Raw genomic sequence first — 8,990 nt, forward strand, 5'->3', positions numbered from 1 at the left:
GCTCCAAGAGGGCCTGGCTCAGGTTCCTCTTCAAGGCCAGGGCGGCTTCCATGGCGACCTGAGTTTTGCCCCATTCATCTTGGGGAGGCTTCAGCATGTCCTGGAAGAGAATGTGGCCACCTTGCTTGTTTTGCAACTTTACAAGATGCTCAGCGCCCTCGAGGAAGAAGTGGCCCCGTCCTCCATGGCCACATTGTTGTGGTGGAAATAAAAGCTCCAAGAGAGAGGAACTCCAGGATGGAATCGGGCAACGGCAAATTGCTGTCAGAGTATTGAATGCAACTGGGGAAGAGATAATTCAATAGTCCTCAAAAACAGATGCTGGTATTCTACAGGAAAAATTGGGCAGCCTGAATCTGTGGTGGCAGGAGGTCTGCAAACAGCTGGCAGAAAGAAGAAAGAGGCTAAAAGAACAAAAGAATATCGTGTCAGAATTTCAAAGAGATTTAAATGAATTTATTTTCTGGTTGGAAGAAGTGGATAACATTACTACTATTGCACCTGAACCTGGAAATGAGCAGCAGCTAAAAGAAAAACTTGAACAAGTCAAGTTACTTGTGGAAGAGCTGCCCCTGCACCAGGTAGTTCTAAAACAATTAAATGAAACAGGAGGAAAAGTGCTTGTCAGTGCTCCCATAAGTCCAGAAGAGCAAGATAAACTTGAAAAGAAGCTCAAGCAGACAAATCTTCAGTGGATAAAGATTTCTAGAGACTTACCTACAAAACAAGGAGAACTTGAGGCTAACATAAAGGATCTTGGACAGCTTGAAGAGCAATTAAATCATCTGCTTCTGTGGCTATCTTCCATTAGGAATCAGTTGGAAATTCTCAATCAACCAAATCAAAGAAGACCATTTGATATTAAGGAAACTGAAGTAGCAGTTCAAGCTAAACAGCCGGATGTGGAAGGGATTTTGTCAAAAGGGCAGCATTTGTACAAGGAAAAACCAGCCACTGAGCCAGTGAAGAGGAAGTTAGAAGATCTGAGCTCTGAGTGGAAGGTGGTAACCCATTTACTTCAAGAGCTGAGGGCAAAGCAGCCTGGCCCAGCTCCTGGACTGACCACTGTTGGAGCCTCTCCTAGTCAGACTGTTACTCTGGTGACACAACCTGTGGTTACCAAGGAAACTGTCATCTCCACACTGGAAATGCCACCCACCTTGCTTTTGGAAGTACCTGCTCTAGCAGATTTCAACTGGGCTTGGACAGAACTTACCACTGGCTGTCTCTGCTTGATCGAGTTATAAAGCCGCAGAGGGAGATGGTGGGTGATCTTGAAGACATCAATGAGATGATCATGAAGCAGAAGGTCACGCTGCAGGATTTGGAACAGAGGTGCCCCCAGTTGGAAGAACTTATTACTGCTGCCCAGAATTTGAAAAACAAGACCAGCAATCAAGAGGCTAGAACAATCATTACTGACCCAATTGAAAGAATTCAGAATCAGTGGGATGAAGTACAGGAACACCTTCAGAACGGGAGGCAACAGTTGAATGAAATGTTCAAGAATTCAATACAATTGCTGGAAGCTAAGGAAGAAGCTGAACAGGTCTTGGGGCAGGTCAGAGGCAAGCTTGAGTCCTGGAAGGAGGGTCCCTACACAACGGATGCAATCCAAAAGAAAATCAAAGAAACCAAGCAGCTGGCCAAAGACCTCCGCCAGTGTAAGATAAATGTAGATGTGGCAAATGACTTGGCACTGAAACTGCTCTGGGTTTATTCTGAAGATGATACCAGAAAAGTACACATAATTACAGAGAACATCAATGCCTCTTGGGCAAGGATTCAGAAAAGAGTGAATGAGCGAGAGGCTGCTTTGGAAGAAACTTATAGATTACTGCAACAGTTCCCCCTGGACCTGGAGAAGTTTCTTGCCTGGCTTACAGAAGCTGAAACCACTGCCAACGTTCTACAGGATGCCACCCATAAAGAAAAGCTCCTAGAAGATTCCAAGGGAGTAAGAGAGCTGATGAAACAATGGCAAGACCTCCAAGGAGAAATCGAAGCTCACACCGATATCTATCACAATCTGGATGAAAATGGCCAAAAAATCCTGAGATCCCTGGAAGGTTCCGATGAGGCAGTCCTGTTACAAAGACGTTTGGATAACATGAACTTCAAGTGGAGTGAGCTGCGGAAAAAGTCTCTCAACATTAGATCACATTTGGAAGCCAGTTCTGACCAGTGGAAGTGTCTGCACCTTTCTCTTCAAGAACTTCTGGTGTGGCTACAGCTGAAAGATGATGAGTAGCCGGCAGGCACCTGTTGGGGGTGATTTTCCAACAGTTCAGAGCAGAATGATGTACAGAGGGCCTTCAAGAGGGAATTGAAAATGAAAAAACCTGTAATTATGAGTACTCTTGAGACTGTATGAATATTTCTGACAGAGCAGCCTTTGGAAGGACTAGAGAAACTCTACCAGGAGCCCATAGAGCTGCCTCCTGAAGAAAAAGCCCAGAATGTCACACAGTTCCTACAAAAGCAAGCTGAGGAGGTCAACACTGAGTGGGAAAAATTGAACCTGCACTCTGCTGACTGGCAGAGAAAACTCAATGAGGCCCTCGAAAGACTCTAGGAACTTCAGGAGGCCACAGATGAGCTTGACTTCAAACTACGTCAAGCTGAGGTGATCAAGGGATCCTGGAAGCCCATGGGTGATCTCCTCATTGACTCTCTTCAGGATCACCTGGAAAAAGTCAAGGCACTTCGAGGAGAAATTGCGCCTCTTAAAGAGAATGTAAGCCACGTCAATGACCTTGCTCGTCAACTCACCACATTGGGCATTCAGTTGTCACCATATAATCTCAATATTCTGGAAGACCTGAACACCAGATGGAAGCTCCTGCAGGTGGCTGTTGAGGACCGCATCAGGCAGCTGCACGAAGCTCACAGGGACTTTGGCCCGGCGTCCCAGCACTTTCTTTCCACTTCTGTCCAGGGTCCCTGGGTGAGAGCCATCTCGCCAAACAAAGTGCCCTATTATATCAACCACGAGACCCAAACAACATGCTGGGACCATCCCAAAATGACAGAGCTCTACCAGTCTTTAGCTGACCTGCATAATGTCAGGTTCTCTGCTTATAGGACTGCCATGAAAATCTGAAGACTGTAGAAGGCTCTTTACTTGGATCTCTTGAGCCTGTCAGCCGCATGTGATGCCTTGGATCTGCACAACCTCAAGCAAAATGACCAGCCTATGGACATCCTGCAGATCATTAATTGTTTGACCACTATTTATGACCTCCTGGAGCAAGAGCACAACAATCTAGTCAAGGTCCCTCTCTGCGTGGATATGTGTCTCAATTGGCTGCTGAATGTTTGACGGGGGGGGGGGGGGAATGGGGAGGATCCGGGTCCTGTCTTTTAAAACAGCCATCATTTCTCTGTGTAAAGCACACTTGGAAGACAAGTACAGATACCTTTTCAAGCAAGTGGCAAGTTCAACAGGATTTTGTGACCAGCGCAGGCTGGGCCTCCTTCTGCATGATTCCATCCAAATCCCAAGACAGTTGGGTGAAGTTGCATCCTTTGGGGGCAGTAACATTGAGCTGAGTGTCAGAAGCTGCTTTCAGTTTGCCAATAATAAGCCTGAGATTGAAGCGGCCCTCTTCCTAGACTGGATGAGGCTGGAACCCCAGTCCGTGGTGTGGCTGCCAGTCCTGCACAGAGTGCCTGCTGTGGAAACCGCCAAGCATCAGGCCAAGTGTAACATCTGCAAGGAATGCCCAATCATTGGATTCAGGTACAGGAGTCTGAAACACTTTAATTATGACATCTGCCAAAGTTTCTTTTTTTCTGGTCGAGTTGCAAAAGGCCATAAAATGCACTACCCCATGGTGGAATATTGCACTTCGACAACATCAGGAGAAGATGTTCGTGACTTTGCCAACGTACTAAAAAACAAATTTCCAACCAAAAGGTATTTTGCGAAGCATCCCCGAATGGGCTACCTGCCAGTGCAGACTGTCTTAGAGGGGGACAACATGGAAACTCCTGTTACTCTGATCAACTTCTGGCCGGTAGATTCTGCGCCTGCCTCGTCCCCTCAACTTTCACAAGATGATACTCATTCATGCATTGAACATTATGCTAGAAGGCTAGCAGAAATGGAAAACAGCAATGGATCTTATCTAAATGACAGCATCTCTCCTAATGAGAGCATAGATGATGAACATTTGTTAATCCAGCATTACTGCCGAAATTTGAACCAGGACTCCCCCCTGAGCCAGCCTCGTAGTCCTGCCCAGATCTTGATTTCCTTAGAGAGTGAGGAAAGAGGGGAGCTAGAGAGAATCCTAGCAGATCTTGAGGAAGAAAACAGGAATCTTCAAGCAGAATATGATTGTCTGAAGCAGCAGCATGAATACAAAGGCCTGTCCCCACTGTCGTCTCCTCCTGAAATGATGCCCACCTCTCCTCAGAGTCCAGGGATGCTGAGCTCATTGCTGAGGCCAAGCTACTTCATCAACACAAAGGCCACCTGGAAGCCAGGATGCAAATAAAGGAAGACCACAATAAACAGCTGGAGTCTAAGGCAGCTGCGTAGGCTAAGGCAGCTGCTGGAGAAACCCCAAGCCAAGGTGAATGGAACAACTGTGTCCTCGCCTTCTACCTCTCTTCAGAGGTCAGACAGCAGTCAGCCTATTCTGCTCTGGGTGGTTGGCAGTCAAACTTCAGAATCCATGGGTGAGGAAGATCTTCTGAGTCCTCCCCAGGACACAAGCACAGGGTTAGAGGAAGTGATGGAGCAACTCAACAACTCCTTCCCTAGTTCAAGAGGACACAATGTAGGAAGCCTTTTACACTTGGCAACTGATTTGGGCCGAGTGATGGAGTCCTTAGTTTCAGTCATGACAGATGAAAAAGGGGCAGAATAAATGTTTTACAACTCCTGAGGAAAAAAAAAAAAAAAAAAAAAAAAAACAACAAAAAGCAAACAAACAAAAGAACAAATTGGAAAGGAGGAAGTAAAACAGTCATTATTTGCTCTCTACCTGGAGCCATGAATCTCAGCCTCTTCTCACATGAATAGTCCACTCCTGCTCTCCCTCTACTAGGGTGAGCAAATGAGATCTTTGCCCTGGCTCTTTAAGAGGGCACCTAAGTCTCTTCCTGGTGGACAGAAATACTGCTGATTTTCACAGCCAGATGTTATGTTCCTGCCTCTTCTCAGCTCTTGCACTCTGGGCTGGGGAGACAGGCATGGGGTTGAGATTCCTCACATATCAGGAAAACCTTTGCAGCTGAGATATCCCTCTGGTTTCTCAGCAGCCACCTGTAAGTGCTGGGCCAGACTTTTTTGATCTGTGCCCTCCCTACCAGTCTTGATATGGCTTCTTCTCTAAATCCTTCATTATAAGACTACTAGAGGCCTGATGCACAAAAATTTGTGCACTCGGGGGGAGGGGGGGGTCCCTCAGCCTGGCCTGTGCCCTCTCACAGTCTGGGACCCCTTGGGGGATGACCACCTGCTGGTTTAAGCCTGCTCCCTGGGGGATTGGGCCTAAGCTGGCAGTCAGACATCACTCTGGCAGCCCAGGAGCCCTCGGGGGCTGTCCACTTACTAACGGGGAGCAGGTCTAAGCTGCAGTCAGACATCCTTAATGCTGCTGAGGAGGCAGGAGAGGCTCCCACCACCACCGCTGTACTGGCAGTCGTCAGCCTGGCTTGTGGCTGAGCAGAGCTCCCCCTGTGGGAGCACACTGACCACCAGGAGGCATCTCCTTCATTGAGCGTCTGCCCCCTGGTGGTCAGTGTGTGTCATAGTGACCAGTCCTTCCCAGTCTTTCTGCTGTTAGGGTCAGTTTGCATATCACCCTTTTATTATATAGGATAGAGGCCTGGTGCATGGGTGGAGGCCGGCTGGCTTGTCCTGAAGCGTGTCCCAGATCAGGGTGGGTGTCCTGCTGGGGTGCCTGGACAGTCTGGGTGAGGGGCTGAGGGCCGTTTTCAGGCTTGCCAAAGCCCCAGCTACAGAAGCTCCCAGCCTCTCCTTTTTTTTTTTTTGTTTATTCTGGGATTTATTTACCTTCTATAATTGAAACTTTGTAGCTTTAAGTGGAGCTCAGAGCTGGCCAGGGCGGGGTGGGAAGCTTGGCTTCCCCATCACCAGGGGCAACCCAAGCCTCCTGCTTGCTCCAGCTTTGTGGCCACAGCCAGCTGAAAGCAGGTATCTGGGGTTTATTTAGCTTCTATAATTGAAACATTGTTGCCTTCAGTGGAGCTCAGAGCTGGCAGCCACAGGCGGGAAGCTTGGCTTTCTCCATCACGGAGGCAACCAAGCCTCCTGCTTGCTCCAGCTCCATGGCTGCCGGCTGCCATCTTGGGTGGGTTAATTTGCATATAGCCGCTCTGATTGGCTGGTGGGAATGGTTTAAGGCATAGAAAAGGTACGGTCAATTTGCATGTTTGTCTTTTATTAATGTAGATTAGACCCCTGGTGCATGGATTCATGCACCAGTGGGATCCCTCAGCCTGGCCTGTGCCCTCTCACAATACAGGACCCCTTGGGGAATGTCAGAGAGCTGGTTTCAGCCTGATCCCCACAGGCCAGGCCGAGGGACCCCACCGGTGCAAGAATCCATGCACCAAGCCTCTAGTATGCATATAAGATCTTTGGTTAATCTATTCCCACCCTTCCCCTCCACCCTTCCATCTGAGATTCACCAGTCTGTTCCATGTTTCCATCCCTGTGGTTTCCACTCCTGCACTGAGCATCTTCCCCTGGTGGTCAGTGAATGACATAGCTATCAACTGGTCGACCGGTCATCTGGTCAGTTAGGCTTTTATATATATAAATTGTTCAGCTAGTTTTCAGTTGGTTATTCAGCTTAATTGTTCTGTATTTTAATTGTAATTCCCATTTGATCCTGGGAGGAGGAAAGTGTAACATCTACCTACTCTGCAGCAATCTTGGATCTTTATCATTATAATTATACTAGAGGCCCAGTGCACTACATTTGTGTATGGGGGTGTGTGTCCCTCAGCCCAGCCTGTACCTTCTCCAATCTGGGAACCCTCTAGGGATGTCCCCAGTGGGATTGGGCCTAAACAGGCAGACGGACATCCCTCTCACAATACAGGACTGCTGGCTCCCATCCGCTCACATGCCTGCAGCCTGATCACATCCTAACCACTCTTCTGCCAGGTTGATTGATGCCTAACTGCTCCCCTGCTGGCCTGATTGCCATAACTGCCCCCTCTGCTTGCCTGGTCACCCCTAACTGCCATCCCCTGCTGGTCTTGTTCCCCTCAACTGCCCTTCCCTGCAGGCCTGGTCCCCTCAAGAGCCCTTCCCTGTTGGTCTGGTCACCCCCAACTGCCATCCCTTTCAGGGCTGGTTCCCTGCAACTGCTCTCCCCTGCAGGCCTGGCCTCTGCTAACTGCCCTCACCTACAGACCTGATCGCCCCCAACTACCCTCCCTTTCAGGCCTGGTCACCCCAAACTGCCCTCACCTGCAGGCCTGGTCCCCCCCCAACTGCCCTCCCCTGCAGGTCTTGTCCCCCCCACTTCCCTCCCCTACTGGCCTGATTGTCCACAACTGCCCTTCCCTGTCGGCCATCCCTAGCGGCCATCGTGTGTCCACATGGGGGTGGCCATCTTGTGTGTTGGAATGATGGTCAAATTGCATATTATCTTTTTATTAGATAGGAATATCTGAACAACAGAACCACCTCCAACCTCTTTGAGGTTACTAGCACTTCCCTTTACATTGTATTTCTATCTAACATGGTGAAAGTGTACCTTTTGGTTCAACCATAAAAATGAGGGAGGGTCTTATATTTATCCAATTCTTAACCTTATTTTCTGTATATCAGCTCAGCCTCTACAAATGCTGCACCCAGTCTCTTTGCTGGGTGTTTGGTGTTTGTATTTGTTTGGTTTATCTATTGGTTCTGTGGTGTTATATATATATATATATTCTCCTTTTTCTTTTCTCTCTTATCTTTTTTTTCTTTTACTCTTAGATAACATTTGTGTTCTCTTTTCTCTCTCCTAGTTCTGTTTTCTCAGATGGTCACTTATATTGGGGTTATTGGTGTTGTGAGTACATTCATGCTTTGTTCCCTTTGTCTTATGTCTTGTTAAAGTGCATTTTATCCTGTCTGGCTAATGTGCTAGAGGGCGAGCCACATAATCAGACACCTGGAGAGAAAACTCCATCCATGAACTGGTCAATTACACCCCAGACCCAGCTACATAGGCAGGAAGAAGGCAGCAGTGAGGGAGCAAAAGAGGAGTTTGTGGTTGCGTGTGGGGTGTGTGTGGGGGGTGTGTGTGTGTGGCACAGTTAGAACCCGAAAGACCTTCAGGGGCAGGCTAACCAGGCTAGCCTAACTGGCAGCCTCTGCTACCATTGCAAACATTACCAGGAGGCCAGCTCTTCTTCAGAGGCCTCACCTTTTTGAAGAAGAGAGCTGATGTAACTGAGAGTCCAGCCTCACCTCTACCCTGGGTGCCCTCAGGTAACACCTGGGACTCTACAGCCACCTCTGCCAGGAACCTGATACCTCGGCTGTGGTCCCACGGTCACCAAGTCTCCAGCCACCCTGGGCATAGTTCCTGTGAGTTCTGAAGTGTGCTCCCCTCTGACCGGCCCAACACCTTAGCCCTGGGCACTGCAACTATGTGAGCAGCAGACATGTGAGCAGCCCACTCCTGTCCAAGGAGCATCAGCCCTGTGAGCAGCCCACCCCAGGCCTAAGAGAAACAGCCTCACGTGGCCTGCCCCTGTCCAAGAAGCAGCAGCTGTGTGAGCAGCCCGCTCCCCTGTCCAAGGAGCAGCAATCATGTGAGAAGCCCACCCTGTCCGAGACTCAGCAGCCGCATGAGCAGTCTGCTAACTGCTGAGAAGCAGTAGCCCCGTGAAGCCCACCCCCACCTGATGATCAGCAGCAGCACACAGCCCGCACCCTGAAGCAGTCCGAGGAGCAGCAGCTGCCCAAGAAACCTGCCCTTGTCCAAACAGCAGGAGCTGCAAGAGCAGCC

At 49.0% G+C, this 8,990-nt stretch overlaps 1 pseudogene; it reads left to right on the top strand.

The window, feature by feature from the left end:
• The first annotated feature begins 572 nt into the window (after positions 1-572).
• Positions 573-4,877, top strand: LOC118654742 (annotated as a pseudogene).
• Positions 4,878-8,990: the final 4,113 nt, after the last annotated feature.

This window comes from Myotis myotis, unplaced genomic scaffold (assembly GCF_014108235.1).
Source record: "Myotis myotis isolate mMyoMyo1 unplaced genomic scaffold, mMyoMyo1.p scaffold_m19_p_4, whole genome shotgun sequence".
Classification (NCBI taxonomy): domain Eukaryota; kingdom Metazoa; phylum Chordata; class Mammalia; order Chiroptera; family Vespertilionidae; genus Myotis; species Myotis myotis.